Here is a 22,008-nt window from a genome sequence, read left to right as displayed (position 1 = left end):
GAACAGGATCTATAAGAAAAACTGTAGTAGCTGCACTTTAACTCATCTTCCTTGATAATTTCCCCAGTTGTGTCTCCTATAGCTTCATTCTGACAAACAAAGGAGCCTTATTAAAGCAGGGGTTTGCTTCGTTCAGCTTTGAGATAAAAACTCAGTAAGTGATGGGGTGTCAGAACAGGCCAGGCTGATTTGTTCGTCTGCCTTTAAGCAATGGACATCACTCACCCTCACCATGGTTGCTTTATACTAAAAGGAAACAAACAAGAGAGGAGTGCCCACGGAGCTTACCCCGGGGAGCAGCGGCTGTCGGGCGGGCTCGGCTGGGAGGGGGCCTTGGGCAGCCTCCCCAGCAATGCTGTGCAGAGACAGGAGCTGCTGTGAGCTCGCCTTGCCTCTGTGTGCTGTCTGCACTTGCAGGCACCCGAACTGTCCTGGGTCTAGGGCAAAGCTACTGCCAAAAGGCAGCGGGGCTTTGGAGCTGTGAGAGAGTGTGGACACACTCCCCTTGCCTCTGAGCACCCCAGGTCTCCTGACTCCCTGATCTGCCTATCGCTGGACAAGAAATAAATGTGAGGGAATCCTCGGTGCCAAAGCACTTGGTGCAGTCTGAATACCTTGCTGGTGTGACCAAGGAGGGACCTGGAGTTTATGAACATACATCAGGAATCATTTTCCTTTGTTGATGAACTTCAGTGAACCCTATGTGTGCATTTGCTTGGCTCGTACAATTCTTACTGTCTCCCAAGCTGCTGATTAGAGCATTTTGAAATAGCTTAGCTCAACTGGTAGAAAAAATTGTATAAATGTGGAAAATTAATTTCTTATATTTTGAAATCTTGAGTATACTAGCAGACTGTATAGCCAACACATACATTTTTTCCTCTGCATATTCTGCCTGTAAGACCTCCTTTTGTACAACCACCTTTATAAATCCTCTTTAGCTCCTTCCTATTCATCCTTTTGTTCAGATCTTTTTGAGAGTTAGCCCAGATTAAAATTCACCATCTCTAAAAGAAATGAGATGCTAAAGGTATTCTTTATTCTGTGTGCATCTTCAGCCTTTCTTGACAGGCTGTCAAGAAATAATGTCTCTAAAGAGCCAGGTTAGATCTTCAGAGACAACCAGTGATGCAGTTCTTCATGATGTGCTAAAACCCAGTCAGAGTGCACCTTATTGTTGCTGCATGCAGTGATGTGACATCTGAGTTATTTGTTTGCTCTGCTGTAAGATAGTATTAGTGGATATAATGTGAACAGATCACTCATTTGTGGGAATATTTATGGTGCTGCTTTTGAGGGATCATTCAATTTGGTAGCAGATGGCAAAGCATGGATATTCACGGACTACTTTAAAAGCTATCTTTGGTAAAAAAATGTTTCCATACAGAGCAGCTAAAGCATGTAACAATCCGATATCCTACAACACTTATTACTTAATATTTACATGTATTTACAGTAAATCTTCACGAATGCCGCTCAAGCAAGAATTTGCTAGTTCCAGTTTTTATTATGGTTTATCCCATGAGTTCTTTATAGCTCAGGCCTCTGATCCTGCAAATACCTATGCATGAGTTAAACAGCACTTACTTGTGTGGGCCTGAGTACTGTGAGACTGAGTGCTTGCAGCACAGCAAACGCCAGCAACGTGTGCTGTGTGTGTCAAGGTTTTCAATTACCTGGGGATTTGGGGCCTCCATTTTACAACAGCTAAAATAAATCCAGTATTTTAGAAGTGAGTGGTTTGTCTGCTCAGAACCGCAGGACCATTATGATACGTTACATTGGGAAGCTAGAAAATGAACCTTTTCTAAAGGTGATGTCTGCCCCATCCTTTTGGGATCACTTACATGCTCCTTTCATCCAGCGGTATTAAAGACCTGTGCGTGTTCCTGCAGCAACATCCCATGTGTCCTATTATCCAGCCCACACACTTCAGTTTGATACAAAAGGAAAAAAAAAAAAAAGTTTTTAAAAACTACTTATTCAATAAAATTCACAGTACAAGTATATAAGTCTACTTGGGGTTTTGATCTGCTCACGTTCACTTGCTGTTTTCTTATTCTTAGTTACCTGATGTTTAAGATTCATCCACATAACACTGAGATACTTTTGCTACCGTTTACTGTGTCTGCCTTTTGTGGGGGTTGTCTGTGGGTTCCCAGCTGGAGCTGTCTGACATGTGATTGCCTCTCAGCTGTTTGCTATGAGTGCTTGATATGGGAGAGGGGTAGGTGAGGATGGGTTTTTGCTCGTGGCTGCTGTTGTAGGCTAGACTGCAGGACAGGAGTTGTGGGGAGCACAGGGGTTGTTGTCAGCTTTGCACAGATCCCTTTCTGCAGGAGCTGGAGGTAATTCTCAGAAGTTTTGTGTCAATGTGGCTGCCAGCATTGGGAGGATGAGTAATTTCTGAGAGAAGGTAAGGGACTAAAGTGTGCTAAACTACCACGACTGTCTCCTGAACAAGTATTTTCAAGTGCTTCATATTAAATTTGCTGATTCCATTTCTTGGAGCTGTATGAATATGAACAGTGGGGGTCAAGCTTTTGGCTGTGGTCTGTTCTGTTTCTGGAAGACTGTTGGTTCTGTGAATTATCTAGTTTGAATTGAACATACTGGGCCCTGTGCTACAGGCTGGCCTGTCTTTAGATAGCAAGGAGAGGGGTTTTTAGTGTTTGTGTAGTGTCTCTTTAGTCCTGTTGTTAATTCTTATAGTGATAAAAGCAGCTATTACGTGTCCTGCTGATTTTCTTTCCTTTATCCCTCTGTCCGGAATGCTGTTACTTCATGTTAAAATTTAAATAAAATCTATGACTCGAGGGGACCTCTGCAGCCACTGTGGGCTGTATTCACGTGCTGGTAATGCCCCTTTGAAGGGGACATCATGCAGATTTCCATCTATCCAACTCACTATTTCATTTTTTCCATCTCGGTTTCCCTAAAGCCTCACAACCTTGTTCTATGTGCTCATATGAGTCAGGGAGTCTCTCAGCTAGCAGTAAATGCACTTGGTGGCATAGCAGGAACAGTAAATGCTCTGAGAAACATGTGAACAGCTTGAAGTCTGATGCAAGAGTATGTGTTTTTATGCATACGTACTTAGGGTTTATTAAAATGTATTTGAACAAGCATAAATAATGGCTACAATGCTACAGTTTACTATGAGCTTTCAAGTCATGGGAGAAGCTGAGTACAAAGTGTAACTTGAAATCAGTCCTGGTAAGAAACAGCTACATTGTAAGTACTGTGTTGTGCTCACCTTCTAGGAAACCAATCAGTGAAATCTGATTAATGGCTGAAGAAATTATTAATAGGTAAACTATTGCATCCAACACTATTAGCAGCATAGCAGAGACCAAAGCTCTTCTTTCTACTTTAGATGCAATAGCTCTGCTCTCTCTGCTTGTGGAAAAAGGTCTGGTTGGAACAGACCTGGAATTTTCTGCCTTGAGTTGCTTTGACTCAGTGCTGCTGAGTTTTGTAAAGCTATTTGGAGACCTGGATTCAGAGTTTTTTTCAGTAGTTAAGGTGGTGTGCAGAGTTTATGTGTATTAGGGTTAAATTATTTATGTCTAGTTTTCATCAAGTTAGTGTCATTCCCCTTGTGTAGTAGTTCACATTGTGAAAACCTGAGAAGTATTGCAGCATGACTCTCAAATTCTTCATCTTGCCTGGAAGAAGGAATAATAAAGGCTAAAAACTAAACAAATGGGATTCAGCAAAACTTACTGACTCTGCACAATGTTCAGGCATGCAGTCTGTGGTTGACTTGAAATGAAACAAGAACACAGGGGACTACATTTAATTTAAACACCACTCATCCCAAAATAACTTAACCTGCAGAATGATTGCTGTGCAGACACTGTAATAATATAGCAGAGCTGTCATTTCAGGCAGTATTTAATAGTCTCTGTCCAATTTCATTAACACTTAAAACACTTCTTGAAAAGCGATAAAAATACAGATACATAACCTTTACTGAACTCTCTGAGATCCCATGGAAGATGTTTGTAGCTACTGCCAGCTTCTTATTTTGCTTGTGGAGTGGGTCACAGCAAATTCTTAACATTTTTTTTCTTTTCAGAAAAAAAGTAGATACTTTTTTTTTTTTGGCTAAAAGTAGATGAAATGGGCTTCTGATGGTTTTTGCTTTCATGTGATGTGTGGAAGCCCAATAAGAGGAGCAGCATTTCCTCCTCCTAGGAAAAAAAAAATAAAGGTCATAGAATAAATATTAGTGGTCACGTTGTTAAATTTCTGGTTTTATGGCCATATATTCCATGTTCTCACCATAACACACAGGTCTTGATGATTGTGGAAAGACATGAAATTGCCACAATTCTTGTATTTTTGTGTGTGTATATAGATATTGCGGTTATGTGCATGTATAAGAGAGGATCACAAAACTCAGGCATGTTCCTCTGGCTTTACAAGGCTCTACAAATCCATGTGCTGAATGTGAGCAGTCCAAGCACCCAGCCTTACCATGGGCTGTGTTTGCTTGCTGCTTCAGGTGGCAGTGGTTGGGTTGATGCTTAAAGGTAGCAACAGCTGGTGTGGGGCTTGCCCAAGGGTCCCTTCACTTGTCTGAAGGAGCTGAAATGGGTTCTCTTGAAGGCCTATGTATGGTTTTTGCTCCTGCTACAAGCTAGAGCAACAAGTCAACTTTCCCGTGTTGAACTACAGCAGCTGGGATATTTGCATGCTTGTTACATGTTTCCATTACTGACTGGAAAAGCAGATGAAGTAGCCTTCATTCATTTCCCATGTTTCCGGGCTTCCTTGCTTGAGTTGTGAATTAAAACTTATGCAGGGTTGCTCACGCTAAGAAAGGGTTATGGGATTGGCCCTTTACTATATTAGCAGTATGTGCAACCTGGCTCTTGTGGCTCTTACTGAAGCAGAAGGAAAGTCTTCGTGCTCCAGAGCAGCAGAGGTAGGCTGGGTGCTGCACGTAGCAGAGGCTGGCTGGGAGCCTGGGGTGGGACACTGGTGGGGGCTGATGCCTGCTCTGCCCAGAGCAAGACAGTGCCTTGTGCTGGGGCCTGCTGCTGGTATCCCAATAACTAAAATGGCAAGCTGACTGGTATGTGGTACTGTGAAAGATGAGCTGTGCTAGGAAGGAAATGGCTGTCTGCTGTGGCAAAAGTAGGTTGGGAATTGCTCAGGGAAAATGTTTTCAAGGGTAGGGCATAGCTGTGGTCCATGCAGGTACTTCTGTTCCTTCTTGCTGGCATCAGGCTCTTCTGTACTCTGATGTTCCTGCTAGTGGTTGCAGCATCGTTGTACAAAAGCCTGGCATTAGAGGTTTGTTCCAGGGTAATAATAAGCAAAAACCTTGAAAGGGTTGGAAGAGCAGAGTCATGTAGAAAACCATGACTTTTCTGTGGAGTGGAAATGTTGATCATCTACTACTGTGACCAGTTCCAGGTTACTAAACAAAACTGAAATATTGCTTTCTAATAAACTGGATCCTTTCATCTTCCACTTGCTGGTAACTTGGCTCAGACATGGAGCTGGTTAATGTTGATAACTTGCCACATTAGAGGTTGCAACATCTTGTTAGGTTTTCCTTCTGTATTCAAATAAAAAAAATATTAGGATGTTTCACGAAATTAAGCATTTTAGAAGGCATTTGAAGCTTCAAATTGACTTACAGACCTCTGTAATCTTAAAATGTACTGTTTTTTTATATAGTTATTATATATAGTTTTTGTATTATTTCTGGTTATGTACTGAGTTACTGTAGTCCCTGACAGGCCCCATAGTCAAAAGGGGCTGTTTTATTTTAATACTTGAAGCTCAAAGATATTGAAAGCAGCTGCTCTTCTGTTTAGAAAATAGCTTAATACTTTGATCTGGAAAATAATGATGTGTCTCATTACCGGGGAAAAAAAAGGACGTATTTTGATCTAGAAAATAACATAAGAAATTTCAAGTAGCAGCAGCCACCCTTTAAGCTTCTAAAAATAGAATATTTCAGCTGTGCCTTAATCTGATGTGTCATGATGGAGCTAATAAAGCTGGTGGCATGACTTGGTACAATGATGTGTTATATTAAATGTTATCATGACCCGTGTCATGAAATAATGCATGGATAATTGTATTTTTCATCATGAAATAGAACCTAAAAATACCATCCTGTTTCTGGAAAATGTGCAAATTTTTGTGAGTCTTGAGTGATGTAGGACACTGAATCTAAATGTAGGTTCTAAATGAACATCTATGTGTTCCTGTGGCCTGCAAATATCAGTGTGGTGGTGGAATTGAGTCAAAGGCTGTTTGCATTTCATAGCAGAGCGACGGGTGAGACTTATCCCAACAGGGGTCAGTGGTGCGTTTCCCACTGAAGCCAATGGGGCCAGGATCTTGGATAAATCTTCAAGAAGAGTTTCATTGCCCACATGGAAGTGGGAATGTAGGAGTCACCAGCAAACCCTGTTGTGCTTTCCCTCTCTCCCTTCTGCAGCTCTCGTCTTGATAAACAATCCATCTTGCTACATAATGTCATCACAAGTATGCTGCAGTGTGTATATCCAACATTAGAATGCTTGACTTTATTTCTTGTCAGAAATACCTTTAATGAAAATGTCTTTCTGAATATTTGAGGCATAAATGCAGGCCTTTGAAAGCGAGAGCAAGTTCTGTGACTCTGTAAGTTAATGTCAGGGCCAGTATTTAACAGCCTCGTTTTCCATTTAGCCTTCTCAGATCAAAGCACTGGGTTACTAGACCCTAATCAGGGCTTGATTATTGGCAAGTCTTTATTTGATCTCTTTCTAGGTATTAAACAGCTGCCTGTTAAATTGATTTTCCTTTTCCTGGTGGTAAAAAAGTAGCAGGTTATCTATATATCTTGGGGTGTGTGAGGGGAGGTTGGGACAGACCAGGGGCAATATAATTACAATTGTTTTTAATTTGGGTATGGTATCATGACAGGTTTCTCTGTCTTGCATACTTGTTGCTGGTTCTATTTAATGCTTGACTGCCTTGGAGTCAGCGGGCCTTTAAAATGCTTCTGTGTAGTTAGCCCTATTTTTGAAGAGGAGAAGCTGTGATTCAGACTAAATGATGTGCCTATGGTCAAACAGGAAAACTAGGGGAAAGCGAACAATTGTGTGTCCTTCTGTTGACTTTGCATACTCAGTGCAAACCTGCGTTGCTTCAGGGAAAAGCCATAGCTCATCTTTTCTCAGATGTCTATTGCAGTGAGACAGGGTTTTTTGAACACACCTCATGGCAGCGGTCTGAATGGGCCTGGGCATCACTGCATTTACAGGTATTTTGCTGGTGGCCTTAACTGGTGCAGTTCATCACAAGGCTGTTTGTAAGGGTTGTTGCAGTGACTTATCTTCCAGCATTGTTTGCTTGTTTCCTTAACAAGCACGGAGAAATAAACTTGATTATCACTGTGAAGTAGAGAAAGTGTCCCAGCTTTCAGGATAGATGTTGAAATAGCTGTGGATCAGCATCTTGCAGACTCAGGATATTTTTTGTTTAAGGAGGATAATTAGTGTCAGTAGGAGGTACAACAGTTGTCCTGTGTGATGTACGCATCTTTGTCCATGCTATGCTCATGCCCAGACAGTCCTGCTGAGAAATTAAACCAGCTGTAGTGCTAAGACTGGATATTTTCACTGGGGTCTCTCTCCCTCCGGATTAAGTATTCACAGGGGCCAGTGGTACTTACAGATACAGTTCTGGAAGGATGTGCTTTTATCCATGGCCACAGCTGTTGCTTCAGAGTGTTTGCAAACATTTCAAAGGGCTCAGCCTTACCCTGCTCTGCAGGCCTGCTTGTTTCCTCAGGACAGGAGGGTGAAGACCAAATTTAATACCCTGTTCTGGTGAACAAATAGTTCATGCATGCAGTGACATCTGAGTGTTCAGCAGCCTGAATTTATTGCATATCACATATTTTACGAGTTTGTATATTTTATATGAGCAGGTAACAGTTGGATGATGATGCTTTCTGTTAATCTGTTTATCCACACTGGGTGTAGTATGCCATGTGATTGTGATGCATCTGCTAAATGCCACATCCAGACCTTTTAGTTTTCCTCCATGAAATGCTATGGATGTCTTGTATTCTTCCACTAATACATAAAATATCTGTAGTCTCTTAAAAGATCAGTCTGTTATCTGACTGCTCTGTCTTGCTCAAGTTCTGAACGTGTCCTGTTACAGCAATTGGGCTATATTCTTATCAGGTTAGTGTAACATTGTATTAGGGTAACCATTGTTCTGTGCCTAAATAACATTTTCTCATATTAGAAGAGCTGAGGATTGCTCCGTGTGAAATGCAGTGGTGGTCTTACCTGGCAAAGTTATAACAGTGCCGCACACGGAAAAACTTAATGGGTTACACCTAAAATAGTAGGAAAAAAGCAACTGTCTGTATAGATGAAAAGTTTTAAATGGGAGGGTATTCAATGTGGATACCTTTGCCTTTATGTCAAGCTATAGAATTGCTTGTCTTGTTGAGAAGTGTGGACAATCTGCTACTAACTATAAGGAGAAAAAGGGAAGCAAAGATCAATTTGATTGCCTGTGGTGAAGAATGATACAGTCAAGTGCAAGGTAAAAGTAGCTATTGAAATAGGTCAGTGCAGTCAGAATTTTTCTGAGGACTCAGGGTAGAAAAGTCAGGCCAAGTAAAAAGCAAATGCTCTGTATTGGCTCTTCCATATCTTAAATGACTTTCAGTTTGAATTGGATTTTTTCAGTTTCAGTTCCCACAGTGGTTCCTGGTACTGCATGGCAAAATGAGAAACGTGTAGCCTGGCTGCCTTCTACATGATATTGTAGAAAGGTCAGCACAGAAGGAAGGAGGAGGCCACTTGAGCATCACCATCTCTGTTATTTGTAAGGTTGTCTACTGGTGGAAGCAGGGAGAAAACCATGGAAGGATGAAAGCTGAGAAAGGAAACCACAAAGATGGCAGTAGAAATGCTGTTTCTTTTCTGTTTAGAAATATTTTGACCAATGCTTAATTGCATGCCATTGAGGGAGTAGGATATTGCATTAAAGAAGTAAGGTAAAATAATTATTGGGGTGTTTAATGTTGCCATTACGCTCCTGCAAGGTAGCACATGAGGTGCCAGGTATCTTGTCTGCCTTGCTGGGTGTTCTGCTTGCAGGGGGGAATATATTTCCCTCTGGAAACAGAAAAAAGTGGTGGTGGGAAGCTGCCATCCAGAAATCTGACACTAGGAAATTGCCTGCTCTGCTTCCTAAAAATACAGTCAAAAGCAATTGATATGCAACACCATAAATACTCCAAAGTATTTGTATAACTTCAATGGTTTTGGTATGTAGTCAATACTCATGTAGACACCTCAGACACCTGTAGATGCCTGTGGTAAGTCTAAAATGCCCAGCCCACTGTACTGAAGATCTTACGGTGTGGTTGAATAAGCAAATGATGCAACCCAGAAACAGCTGTACTAAACTCTGCTTCACATAGGGGATTAGGCAGAATGCCCTTCTGTACTGATGAGTACAACAACGGAAGCATGAATGTGCATCTGTGGTCTGACAGTGAGAATTAATCTGCACAGAGGCCTTCACATTCCCTGTATGTGCTCTGACCCTGACTCTGGACTGCATCCTTTCTGTTTCTTCCAATTTGCACGCTGCTTTCTTTTTGCAGAGGAAGAATGTTTCTGTTTTGACACTGACAGTGTGTGACAGTTGATATACGGAAAGAAATGTAGTCAACTCCTATGATGCATACAGGTGTAATAATGACTGACTTTAATTTTACTGGCATAGATAACAATAAACTCTGGTCCAATACTGTCTGTAGCAAAAATCAGATGTACTTATTTTGGGAGTATTAAGAAGGGGCTTGGTTAAGCCAGAGCTTAGTTTTTCTTCATTTAAATACTAGTTTTGATTCAACTATTAAAGGATTTAATATTTTTCTGGAATTTTAATTTTGCAACTAACTGTTCTTTCAAAAGATGGAGCCCTCCATTAAAAGGGTTATTTTTTGTTTTTGTTCCTTATGAGTTTCTCTTACAATGACTGATTTGTTTGCTTCTGAGTATTATATTCACTTTGTATGCTAGAATTAAATCTGACCCTTTCTGGCAGAAAAGTTTACTTAAATCTTGAAATAAGACCTAACAAATACTTCTTCATATTGGCAAAAAATTTTAATCAAACGGGTATACCAAGTGCACTTAATTTATGAAGTTGAACTAACTTACATATTTAAAGGTTCAGGAAAAGCTAAAGAATAGAAAAACTAATATCACATTATTCTGAATCTGTGTTTTGTGAAAAGTTACTGGATAAAACAATTGGCTGCAGGAACAGAAAATAAAGGCATCTGTTTACTAACTGTTGTGGTATTTATATAAAATTAAACAAACTGAAAATCTTCAGAAAATACCTTAAGAAAATGCTACAAGAAATTCAAAACCAATGCAATTTCTCCTTTCTATTTGCTTTGGAAAGATAATAGCAATATCTTCTGAACCAAAACTTGAACTCTCTTGTTTAGCCTCTGCCTCTTTGAGCGGAAATGTACTGAAGCTCTGAGGCAGCCACACAGGTCCCCAGTCCGGTTTTAAGCAGGATCCCCACAGCAGCTGGCAGGAGGCTTTCAGCATATTTTGCAGTACATGTTAGCTGAATTGTACATAATGCATGGAGTGTGTTATTCTCCACCTCTTTTAAGTGAAGTCGAAGAACTATGCAGTGTGGGTTGGTTTTATAGATGACTCTAGTTTTTGGTCACTAGTGTCCTATTTGCAGACCATGAAAGACTTTAACTCCTGTAACTAAGTGAGGTAGAGAGAAAGTTGAAGCTCTCCTCTGAAAAGCTGCTATTACACCATACTGCTCTCAGTCCTTGCACTATAGAGATGCTGCTTTTGTACCATTCAGCCTAGTAATGCAGATATTTTCAGAGACCAGGATCCTTCTTTGATGACTAGATCCAGTGCAAGACTGACCAATTCCAGATAGGATGGGGATGCTCTTATGCAGCTCCAGAGGAAAAAGGGAAACCATAGGACAGACCTTTTAATCATGAAGCTCAATTCCAAATTACTTCAAAATGAGGGGGAAAAAAAAAGTCACTATCTACTTTTGCTAAGCTTCTGTTGTTAGGGATCATTTGGTACATGTACTAAACACAATCGGATTGCATTATTTCTTTCCTTCTCTGTTTTAAGCAATACTCTGCTATTGTAGGTGTTTTCACAATATGCTTACCATAACTGTCATAAAGCTAATTGGTTTCAAATTGTGCTCATTCACTATAATATGCATTATTGCTATTCGATTTTTCTCTGAGGCTGTGTTCATCTCTGCACAGGCTTCCCTAAGTAGCTGTTCTACAGTTTCAGATTACACAACTAGGAGATTGACTCTTTTGCTAAATGTTACAGGTTACTTGAATCTTTCAGGCAAAGAAAACCCTTTGCGTGGACAGGAGGGCTGTTTGAAGTAGCAGAGCATGTAAAGTAAGCTGTTAAAGGTGCAGTGATAGTAACTTGAGTGCTCTTTTGTTATGTTTCCTTGTAATCTGCAAAGCTCCTTGGAGAAGCGCTTAGCAATGTTGAAATGGTACTAACCAGGAAGCTAATTTATGAAATGGGGTGCAGTATGCATGCTTTGCTTTTGATGTATTTCCACACCTGGCTGTCAGAACTACAGACTGAGGGGTTGATAATTTTTTTTTTTCTTTTTTAAGAACGCTAAAGCTAATGTTAAGGAAGTTTTTAGAAATCCTGTCAAGGCTGGAGAATCAAGGTCTGCCTGGAGAAGAATATACACTTAGCCCAGACTGGATTTAACCTACCCAGTTATTATGACTTCTGTGGACAAACTGAGGCAACTGAGACTGTCCAGTGCTTCTCAGAAACAATTTGTCTCAGCATCAGCAAACTTAAGTAACACTTCTTTTAAAAGTGTATTAGGCTATTTGTATCACTTGAGTTTACTGCCATTTTCACTGGAAAGAGGATATTGCCCCACTTTTGTGAATTTGTGTAGGGTATGGCTTAATGCGTATCGGCTTTTTCTTACAGGTACGGACTAATTGTTCTGTATGTGACCCCTTATCCTGCAGGGGATGTCTAATGCCCTGATGAGATCACTTCTTTATTTCTTCCTCATTCAGAAAGCATGGCAGTAGAGCCAATTTTGATCTAGGCTATACCCTCATGTGAAGTCAAGGGGATAGCTGGGTTTCAAATGAGGACAGAATTTGGCCTGAGCTATGTGTGTACGTTGGAGCAGAGGAAACCAAGAAGTGATCTCATAAGATATAAAACTTACAAAACACTTGCAGAGTTCTTGAATGCTGCCTTTGAAGAAAAGTATATAACTTAACCTTATGACCTTAGGATTTTATAGGTAGAGTCTGAGTAAATTAGTCAATAGGCTTTCATAGGGAGTATAGCTTAATACTTGTTTTTGGATGGACTCTGAAAGAACTTGGGGATGTTGAGGCCTTTTATTTGTCACTGGTTGGCACAGAAAACTCAGAGTGGAGATCAGAAGTAGTTTTATTTTGGCGTTTTCCTAGAGAGAGACACCAGTCCAGGTATAAAAGTGAAAAGTCTGAGTGCTAAAATCACAAGTATATCAACTAGTTCTTGATGCCTCTCCCTCTTTCACTTTCTTGGCTAGAAAGAAAGAAACCACTGCTCTAGTACTGCTTTACTCCAGGATGTTCTGTCACTCAGTACTGTCTGGACTGAAAGATTTCTTTCCCGAGCAAGCTAGTCATCATCTACCTTTTCTTACCTCAAAAAAAGTCTGTTCCCACCTTCCATCAAAATCCATCTTGTTCCAGAAAGCACTTCATTGGACAACATGTGTGCTTAAAAGAAGTTCAATTACTTTATTGTATTGAGTATCACTCTTTCTTCTATGAAGTTAAATAGAAGCATTGACAGGGTTCTCCTAGGTCCTGCTATTTCTGTCGTGGGACAGCAAAAGAAGCTGTATTTTGAGGTGATTGATAGAGCTATACACTACTTATATTTATAAGGCTCTCCACTTGAGTGTTTTGGTTCGGGGTTTTTGCCTTTCTGATTAACTTTTTTTAAAACCATACTGGCTTTGGCTGCTTTAAATGATGTGCTCATGGAAGCAATGCAACAATGATAACAAAATGAAGTGTTGAAATGTAACTCTGATGTCAAGCAGAGCTATTGCAGGGTTGGGTAAGCCAGCATGTAAAGCTGTTCCAATGCAGCTCTCAGCTGGAACTGGTGGCTGTAAAGAGGACAGGACTGTGCCCCATCTGTGCATCAGCCAGCTACAGTGCTGGCAGCACACCAGTCCCTGCTCCCTGATCCTTTCCCTGCCAGACAAGGAGAGCAATGGTAAATAGTGCCAGATGTGGAGACATCGTGCTGTGTGGTAGTGTCCAGGACCAGAGATCAGGCAGCCTCTTTGGACCGTTCTCAAACAATTATCTGCAGAGAAACTTGCCAAGCTGTGACAGACACAGCTTAGACAGTCCTGCAGACTTAGGTAGACTTTTTGGCTGCTTGGTTGAGGGTGGTTTCACACAGTGATTTTGTAATTTTAGCACATGTTTTCAAACTTTCTAGACCCCTAACCTAGTGATTGGTGTAGTCTATATCTCAGGTTAGGAAGGGTGCTGCAGACAATAGCTACTCTGAGCGAAGAATTAGTTTAATTCTCCTGTTTGCTTTTTCCAACATCTGGAAGCTGCCACCAACACCCTAAATATCAGGAGCAAGTTGGAGAAACTTGAGCATCTTCCTAAAACACCAGGTCAGCTCCCTTTCCAGCTTGTTTCTTGAGTGCTGGGCAGCACAAGGAAAAGAAATGAAAGATAAGAATAGGATTGCTCCTGCCCTGCAGAAGCAAAGACTATGGGGTGAGCACCCTGAGCACTCCTCTGGCTATTCTCAGTTTGAAATTTCTCCTCCAGAAAGTGTTTTTCTTCATGAAATCTTATGACTTAGTCCAACATGCTGCTCCTGGCTTAGATGGTGAAGTATCTTGCCTGGAGAACTGAAATTCCTGAGTTGTTGATGTATATCTCATGCTGTAGGCTACCTTCCAGACCTTCAGGTATGTGGGAGTTTCACCATTAGAGAATGATTTTTTAATTTTTTATTTTTTTTTTAGTGTATTCGTTGCTGTCCTAAAAACAAATCTGTAACCATACAGATGATTAGGCGTAACTTCCATTGCCTGGCATTTTATAACCTTGGAGGTACCAAGAAATACTCAATATAATGTGGCAATAAGCTTTAAAGCATCATAAAAGTATAAAAGACACAGGAGTTGTCACGATCCATCTAACTCTAGCATGTCCAGCATATGAAGATGCAAAAAAACCTATTTCTGTGAAGGTTGGGTGTTCCTGGGGAGACTAACAGTAATAGACTCTTGACAGAAAAAGCCTCCTTTCTCTCACTAAAGTTCTTTTTTTTTTTTTTTTTTTCCTCTAAGACTGGCATTAGATAGTTGAGAATGGTGTCTCTTTCTGCTTGCCTGTGCCCTGTCTGAGTGCTCGTTTGAATGACATGCTGCTTGTATCCAGCTTGGTGACTGTTGTTGCTCATTACAGCGCAGTTCCTGTCCACAGTTCCCTGAGTGCACGTCAGTAATTTCTGCTTCGTATCTTGGGTCAGAGCGTTGTTGTTAGAGGAGCAGTATTAAATTACATTCACCCCTTGGCTTTCCAAGGTTTCTGTTTCTGGCAAGCAGCTGGTCTGTGCAGCCACCCTGGGGCTCATAGCCTTCAGCCTCCCAGAAAACAGCTTAGAGTGTAATCTCAGCACGGCTCTGTACAAGGCAAAGCAACCAAAATGCTGAACACTATCAGTGTGATTATAGCAAAGAGCAAAGCAAAGCCCCCAACAGCAAGACAACCTTACTGCTGCCTTGTGATCTGCTTTGAGTTTCACAAAACATCACCAGAAGTACTCTGAAGTGCTGCGAAATGAGGTAGCACAGTTGAAGCTTGCTGTGTGTTTTTGTAAGCCAGCAAGGTGACGATACTGTCACAGTCCTCCTGTGCTGCAGCTGGGTCTCAGGGCAGCTGTCAGCCCATGAGAGACCAACCCTGTGTGCTGGTGCAGGGGTGCCTCTGTCCCAGGCAGTGTTAGCTTCTCTGTGAAAATGTGTCTGGTAAGCAGCAGAGCAGGACAGCTGGCTGGCTGCCGTGGCCAGGGAGGACCTCTGCTGATGGGACAGGAGTTAACTGGCAGCTTCCTGATAGAAAGCTGCTTTGCCATTGCCAGTCTGTATTTCTTCACAAATCCTCTGTGTATTCTAGTCCCTGAACTGGGAAGTAAGGTTTGAGCAGTAAAAAGAAGTTGGGTGGAGAAGAATACGATTTCATGTGATGCTTTATAAATCTTATGCCATATTAATTCAGGATATTTTTCCTGTGATTATCTTTAAATTGATTACCATTTGATGTTTATCAATTTAACAAGCTTGATGGCTAAAGCTGTTAAGAGCGAATAAACCTGCCTCTGAAATACCAGATTGGCCTTTGTGATACATGCATCCTAGCTCCGGCGATAGATTTAGATATTAGACAATCTATTCTAACACAAATTGTTCTCTAATTAGAGTTTACATTTCTAGAAGCAAAAATCCTTCCTATTAGTATTGCCCTTGATTGTAGCAACTCCTAGGGCCCTGTCTCTGCCTCTTGATCCTCATTTTAGCTGCGTGTTTCAGCTTTCTTTGTAGTGTAAGGCAGAGGTTGGTGTTAAGCAAAATCTACCTGCCTAGCAGTACTTTCTATCTTGAACTTTCTTCAGGCTGTGTGATTGGAGAGCGATGCCACTAATGGGAGCTTACTTGTACTTTGCCCAAAGGAAATAGGTATGCTCAGTCTGTTTTAAAAGCTCTTCCTAAGTTTCAGGTGCTTCATACTTCCCTTAGTTCTTTCACATCCCTTCACCCTTGTCTTTACTACCTATTAATATGCAATTAAAATTAGAGGCAAAAATTTGTGTCAAAAATGTGTCAGAATTCATCCGCAGGCCAAGGCAAGACTTTTTTCCTTCTGAGGAGGAGGGCCATGTTGGATGCTGTGCAATAAATATGCTGTCTATGAAATTCACTGTCTAAGCAATGCATACAGAGAAGTGCTTTTTTTGATTAGTCATCTTTGCTTCAGATTGATTGTCTCACTAAACATGAAGTGCTCACATAGAGGTCTGCAGTTCAGCTCCTTTGCAGAGAGGATATTAATCTGAGTTGGAGTAGGTAGCTCTGACCCATCAGTCATCACAAGGCACTAATAATTGAATCTTAGTCAAATGGCCTCTTCTGAATCTCACAGCTGCTTCCATTTAAGCTGCTAGTAGCTATGCAAAGTACACTGTTTGAAAGAAGGCAGTATGTGATTCAATTCATCTGTGGGCAAAAGAAACCACTTTAGAGAGAGGTGGACAAATAAACTGATACTATTTTTTTTTTTTTTAGGGTTTTTGATTTATTTTAGAACCCTCTGGACTCTTCTAAAAATGATGACATAGGGAAATCAAATCTTAGCTGAGTTTTCTTGTATCTTCAAGTAAAATATTTTCTCTTTACATTTTACTCACTGATATGTCACTTTCTGCCTTTGATTTTACTTGCGTTAATATCAGGTCTATCAGGAGTCTTTGTTTCACTTCCTACTTTTCCTTTTCCATCCTGGGGCTGTGTTAATTCTACACTGATTTACTAAAAAACAAAAACAAACAAAAAAACTGGGTTAAACTCTTCATGCTGTTGTAACCCATCTTTTTCTGGTGGTAAATAGTCATGCAGTCTTGATTAAACATAACTAATAGTTAACTGAATGCTCATGGGAGAAAAATTTTACTCAAATATTTACCGACATCAAAGAAGAAATACTAGCCTAGTTAAAGCAATAACTCATAGAAAAGAGAATAGATAGCAACTACAGAAATTCCTTTTTATTTTCCCCGTGATTTGTGTGGCACTGCATATTATGCATCTTTTTTTTAGTGGTGATTCATAAACAAGAATGTGCAAACAACTTATGTACAAGTATGTAGGCTTCCTGAATGTCCAAAACTTGCCTAGACTGTACGTAGATCTCTTTCATTCTCTGAGGATCAAATATAAGTGCATAGAAGAAGCGTATATTGCTGCTCTCTCCACATTGTTATTTTTAGCCATGTAAGCCTGTCAATTTAAAAACTAAATAAAAAAAATATTGCTGACTTTGTTGATGGCACTGCAGGTGCTTAAGGACAATCTTATTTTCAAAAATTGTGTAAGCAAACTGTCCTCTGTATTGGTTGCATTGGAAGGGTGTGAAGAGAAGATCTGGTTGTAGAGTTACAAATCTGGTGGCTAGAAAACTGCACCTCAATCACTCATTCTGTGATTTATTTCTACATTGCAAAAACTAGAGATGGAGATGCAATAATGAATACTCAATGAACAATCATTTCTCTGGACCTGATTTTTCAAGCAGAACTGTTTTGCACTCTTATGTATGAAGTCTGCACAGGCCTGGAATTTTTTTGTTAAGTTTGTTCTATGGTAAATAAAGTGGTACGCTCTCCCCGTGCCAGAAATTGTACAGTATGAAACTCGACCACTCTCTTAATAGAGAGTAATGTTATTTAAATAAATGGCACTCAAAAGCTATATGTAAGATGCTCAGTTGTCCATAACACCAAGGCAATTTCTATAGTACTAACAACTGAAGACCTTATAACTACGTATATTTTCTGCATTGGAGAAAGAACTGTCATACAGAAAGGCTTTACATTTCTCTGACATGTGGAACAAAACATTGGAGTAAAAAAAAACACCTGTCTCAATGTATTGTTCTGTTGAGAAGCATATATTTTTTGCTGCTGCCTTTTGCAGCTGGTATTGCATTAGTAGATTTAACAGAGTGTTCCTACTGCTGTTCTAATGCCTATTGCAGGCAATGTTGCATTCTTTTTGAAGTTGATTCATGATAGTGTCTGTGTGTGTCTTGGCAGAGGGAGCCCAACACTTGCAGATGGGCATGATCAGGTAAAATAACAAGGGGTAGGGAAGGGTCTGTGAAACAGCACACTCTGTTTCTGCAGCCCCAAATCAGGGAGTGTCCTGGACATCACTGTTGGGGAAGGTCTTGCTACCACCTGTGTTATCAGACCTGGGGCTGACACGGGAAATTAAATAGAAATTGATGCCAAGTCTGTGAAGGCTGATGCGCCATCCACAGGATGATCTTCAGGTTTTGTATAACTCTGGGCTATGCAAGTATTGAATATATATATTTTTTAAAAAAGTATATTGCTTGCTGCTTTTCTCATTAAAACTGCTTATTCTTGTTTGTCACCTTTTCAGCATCGTTCTTACTGAAATCACTTTTTGTATGGAAAATAAGCTTTCATGAGGATGTTCTTGCCTCTGTCTTGAAGAAATACTGGCAGATTGTTCTAGTATGGAAATATGTAAGCTATGCTAAGTGAAAAATTTTATGCTTCAAATACAAGGGCTGCTGTGAGCTCATTTCCAGACCTCCATGCATGGAGTTGGGGGGGACGGGACAACCAACAGATGAATCAGATTAACACCACTTTTTTTTTTTCTAATGGCTGTGGATTTGCATGGCAGGTTTCTTTCCAACAAACTCCATTACCTCTGTTCTTTCTCAGCTCCTGGCTCTTCTCTCCCAAGCTGTATGTGCCTTTCTGGAACAAAACCCTGATCCTGTCCCTGCAAAATGCTGCACTATGCCTTCATTTTACAGCTCCATCAGGCATTGGGTAGAGGCTCATTAGTTAAGAGCTGGTGAATCCCCACTGGGAAGAGGGGCATCAGCTGAATCCACATCTCACCCAAATGAAACTTAGCCTATGTTTAGCTGGGGTATGTGCATATCAGAAGAAATACACTGTCTGAAATGTTTTTTTTTTCCCCTTGCTGCAAGTGTATAAGTATTCTGCATACAGCCTGTCCTTGAAATTGTCTCCGTGGGTGTAGTTTTGACAGCTCATTTCTACTTGATCACTCTCTTATTGTTGTTTGGTAGAAACAATTATATTTGTATTTGCAGATATGAGCAATTAATCGTTTTTGTTGGCTTTATTTCCTTTTTTTATCTGATATCCCAATTTGAATTTAAAAATTTCTCTCAGCCTCTGGCTGTCCTACCACAACTACTGTTTGCTGATGCTGCTCTGTACATCAGGGCCTTGCATCTGTGCATTCAAGTGTCTGTCTTTTCTAGCAAGTTGCATGTGCCACTTCACTACAAGGAGGCACTGCATGTCTTCTCTACATCTGGTCTGCACACATGAATATTACTGATGTCCTAGGAAAATTTTATCTTGCAATATTGTACTTAGGCATTCTCTTTTTTTCCAAAAAAGCAGCTGCTCTTTTCTGGTTGCTCTTCTGACTGGTTCTGGAGATGTAGACATCATTTTTTTTGTTTGTTTGTTTGTTTTGTTTTTTCTTTTTTTCTTTTTTTTTTTAACTTCAGTAATGTTATTTATAAGACCTTGCATGAATTGACCAAACAGAAAACCTGTTTGTTAGCTCATCACACCTGATGCATCTTGCATTAGATGCAGTCACTGCAGTATATTGCCAAGGGACACATAAAAATTGAGAGCCTGCTCTCAGTGATGGACTTTTTCTCCTACCCTGCGGGATTTGCAAACAAATTTTTCCTTTCTTAGTTATACAGGTCCCAAGTGCTTTTCATCTGTATTTTGTCAGATTGTTAAGAGGTCAAGACAGATTTATTTGGCTTTCCTGCTTTTTAATAAGACATGTATGATCAAATTGCAAGTGCATGCATAAGAAAAGGAGAAATAAGCAAGTTTAGGTACTTGTCCACAGAATCTTAACTCTGGGTAACTCTGGTTCCTGGGACTGCCCCTGTACATATGCAAAATGTAGGTTTTTAACTTTTAAACTGCACAGAACTTCCCTCTAATTAAGCCCTTTATCCCATCACTAGAAGTAACACCACATCTGTTTAACTCTGCGATTCTTGTTCTTTTCATCTTCGTCTGTCCCACGTTCTTTGCTGCAGAATGTTGTGCTCTTACCTGTCATTAATCCTGGACATTGCATCCATCAGCCACTTGAGTTCTGGCAGTCTCTCTTTGATTTAACAAACAAACACCTTTTATGCAGTCTGTGACAGATATGGTCTATGCAATACAATACTGCAGTGAGATGTATATAGATTTCTGAAAATACTTAAAAATAAAAATAAATCACTTCTAATGATACACAGAGGGTTCTATCCCCTTTCTTTCTCTTGAAATGAGATCACTGTTCCACTGATGATATTTCACAGCACTGCTAAGCTTCCTCATGTAATTGCCCTGCTGTTCTGCAGCTACATCTCTCCCCAGGAGTGCAGCTGAACTGTTTGTGAATAGTTATTTCTGGCTGTTACCTGCTTCAGTGTTGGTGTAAGGGGCTGCCATGGGATGCTGTGCATATCTTTACTCTGCATTTCCACACTTTCTGTCCAAGTTTCTCTGCATATCTCTTCTGTAAGGAGAAGATATAGGTTCTTGAAGGTGTTACTTTCTCTCCCTCTTGGAGCAACAACATTTAGCAGTAAGAAAGCTAGATTACTATGTATAGAGCAGTTTTATAGTTGGATAAATAGTTCCTAACCCATTGGCTTAATTGAATGGGTAGCAGATGAAAATAACACTTTAAAGCCATCAGGGAGGAGGATTTCATAGATGAGACTAAGAAGAACTAGCTGTGCTCAGTGGATTGGCTGAATGAGTTACTCCTCACCTGTAAGAGATGTAAAAGGTTTTTAGTTTGGCTTGATATACAGAAGACATTGGCCTAAGCTGACATTGTGCAGTGAAGGTCAGGTCCAGAGTGAACCTGGCAACTCTGCATTGCTCCTTGTGTGGGGTGATGCTGCTGGAGTATGGCTGATGGGCTGCAAGAACAAGGTGTAGTGTAGTGTTTAAGATATAATGCATCCATAGCAGTCTCAGTAAATGTCTTATGAAAACCTTTCCAAGGTGGAGGTGAGGGTGGCAAGAATTCTACTGAAACAATATAAGCGCATGAGTCTGGTCTGACTGCAAATCACTGTCCATTAACCCATTAATACATTCATTAAGGAGTATGCACACTAAATCCTTCACAACGTTCCTAACAGAAATGGATGCTGTTCAGAATATTCTTAAAATAGGAGATTAACCATTATTGCTCTCTAGGAGAATGTTGAAAACATTCAATCATAAAAAGCCTAAATAGTAGATTCCCCTTTCCTGTCCTTCCTACGGCTGTCTGTGGTTGCCTCTAAAGTTATAGTTATTTTTGAGTCTTCTGTTCCCTTGTAATTTTTTTAGGTTATGCTTCCTGGAGCAAAAATATGGTCTCACCTTGTTACTTCCTAATACTCTATATTTTACTTTTGTTTTTTTCTATAAATACAAACTTTGATGGTGTCTGCTCAGGATGAAATATCAGCTAGGGAGATCTGGGTAAGCTGAATTCAAGAAAAAAGGCTTTTTGATGCATAAGTCACTGCCTTAAATTTTCAGACTAAATTTTTTTTTTCTTTGAATGCCAGGAAATGGTATTGTATGAGACCTGAGAGAGAGACCTGACATACTATGGATTCTTATTTGTGCTTTTCTTTTTAGACAGCTAATATTTACTGAATTCCTAAATGCTTTTCTCACCTTTGACTGAATCAAAACAATTTCTTACTGGAAAAAATAAGCCTGTCATCAAATAGACTTGGACAACATTAAGCCACTGTCATTTCTATCTACTTTTCCTCTGTTTTTAATGGGTAACACAAAAATAGCATTACAGAAATATTTCATGCACTAGAAAAATTAGAATTATGGATTTATTATTAGTAATTGCCAAGTTCGAAATGCATACTTTCAAATCTCAGGGAGAACTAGTACCTGGTCTAACTTTAATTACTTTAAGTTGTAACTCCATCAGGGGTGTTCATTCTGTTCATGAACTAAAGGAGTACTGCAGTAAGCGTTAAAAACAAACCAAAACTCCTGTTCAGGA

General features: G+C 40.1%; 1 long non-coding RNA gene across 5 annotated transcripts in view; it reads left to right on the top strand.

Moving 5' to 3' along the window:
• Positions 1-22,008, top strand: part of LOC106020349 (uncharacterized) — a 190,958-nt gene that overhangs the window by 8,878 nt on the left and 160,072 nt on the right. For 2 of the 5 annotated variants that reach the window (XR_001195809.5, XR_011810691.1), the window contains exon 1: positions 2,262-2,416. The exons of the other annotated variants lie outside the window; for them this stretch is intronic. This is a non-coding gene — a long non-coding RNA (uncharacterized lncRNA). Of the gene's footprint in view, positions 1-2,261; positions 2,417-22,008 lie in introns of those variants that run through there. 5 annotated transcript variants of the gene reach the window in all.

The sequence above is a fragment of the Anas platyrhynchos genome, chromosome 7, assembly GCF_047663525.1.
Source record: "Anas platyrhynchos isolate ZD024472 breed Pekin duck chromosome 7, IASCAAS_PekinDuck_T2T, whole genome shotgun sequence".
Lineage (NCBI taxonomy): Eukaryota > Metazoa > Chordata > Aves > Anseriformes > Anatidae > Anas > Anas platyrhynchos.
The sequence above is the reverse complement of the archived record's forward strand: the minus strand, read 5'-3'. Positions and strand labels throughout refer to the sequence as shown.